Source organism: Rhea americana, unplaced genomic scaffold, assembly GCF_003343005.1.
Source record: "Rhea americana isolate MKP2758 unplaced genomic scaffold, rheAme1 scaffold_120, whole genome shotgun sequence".
NCBI lineage: Eukaryota > Metazoa > Chordata > Aves > Rheiformes > Rheidae > Rhea > Rhea americana.
In genome coordinates, this window is record NW_028185262.1 from 2822245 (window position 1) to 2823707 (window position 1463).

At 44.3% G+C, this 1463-nt stretch overlaps 1 long non-coding RNA gene across 1 annotated transcript in view; it reads left to right on the forward strand.

Annotated features, from left to right (window-relative positions):
• LOC146600476 (uncharacterized) overlaps positions 1 to 1463 on the forward strand; it is a 6083-nt gene that overhangs the window by 4029 nt on the left and 591 nt on the right. The window lies entirely within an intron of this gene.

Sequence of the window (1463 nt, forward strand, 5' to 3'; positions counted from 1 at the left end):
TTTTTTTTTTTTTGCTTAATGAGTAAGGAGTTATCCGCAAGCCAGCTTCCACAGAAGTGAGACGCAGCTCCCCGCGGGGTCGGAGGAGGAAACCCAAAGCTCGTTAGCAGTTTTCTTGAAAATACTGCTTTAGCAGCAGCGCAGCTCGCCCCCGCCGGGGCYGGGGGCACCGTGCGAGTCCTCGCTGCGCGCCGCAGGGCCCCCGCGAGGTCCCGCGTGGCTCGCGCTCCGCCGCAGAGGTCTGGCCGTGGGAGAGCGGCCGGGCACCCGCAGCCTTCGTGGTCCCCGCGTGCAGCCCCGGCGCCGCGGCTGCGCCCTCCCCGGTCCCCCCCTTGTCCCTGCCTTCGCGCCGCGGGTGATGATGCCGCACGGCGAGACGCCGCTTGCAGGAGTCACAGCGGTGCCCRGTAGCCAGCCAGCTGCTGTTGCACATCTGCGCTGCTTTTAAAACTTTTTTTTTTAATTTGAAAAATATTCCCCCAAACACTTAAAAAAAAAWTTTTTTTTAAGAGTGCAAACTGCAGTTCATCATCCGCAACGTGGCTGCTGCCTTAAGATTTTTAAACCGGTTTAGAAACTTTATCGCGCTCAACTGCGTGACCTCGCTGCCCCAAAACAACTCTGGAGAATGTGCTTTTGTACCTGAACATTTTATACTAAATCATTCTCCTGCTGCTTTTTTTTTCCTCCTCTAGCAGGTTTTTGAAATATCAATAGCCTGCTCTGCATAAAGTTTAAGCTAATAATTCTACCGGCAACAATGACGACAGTAATTTTTCCTTTCTCCCCATTAAAAGTGGCCTGTATGACATGAAGCTGGGCACAGGTACTTTCACAAAAAAGGTATTTTATTATTCTTAGCAATATTCACCTTGAAGGAATATGAGGAAAGCATACACTTTTTACAGACAATATATAAACATGTTGTACATAATTAACAATAACTTAGTTCACTAATCCAAAAATAAGCAAAATTAAAAAATTAAAATAAAAACAGAAAATACTGCAGAATTTTTTTATGCTGATACAAGTACAAAATAATTTAAATCTCAACTGCCGTTGTCTATGCTGCAGTGACTGACAATATATTGCACTTTGTCAACTGTATCAGTAATCCCTGTCTTCCACCCACATCCCTTCCCCACCCCCTGCCCAATGCCTACAGAAATTTGCGTCGGGTACAAATAATGTACAACTGTACCATTGTAAAGGTAAAAAGTAGAAAGGACCCAATTTTTTACCTCAGYAGATTAAAAACTCTTATGATTTCTCCCAATCATCAGTTTTGTTTCCCGTTTATTTCCACTTCTTTACAAAGTGCACCTATATGCCTACGCAGACCAGAAAAAGAAGGAAAGCAGGATTTTCTATGGCTGCTTGGTCCTTAGTTCATTATCAAATATTTGAATTATATATTTAGGAAAAAAAATGAATGTACATCCATTGTTACTTATTTCATTGAG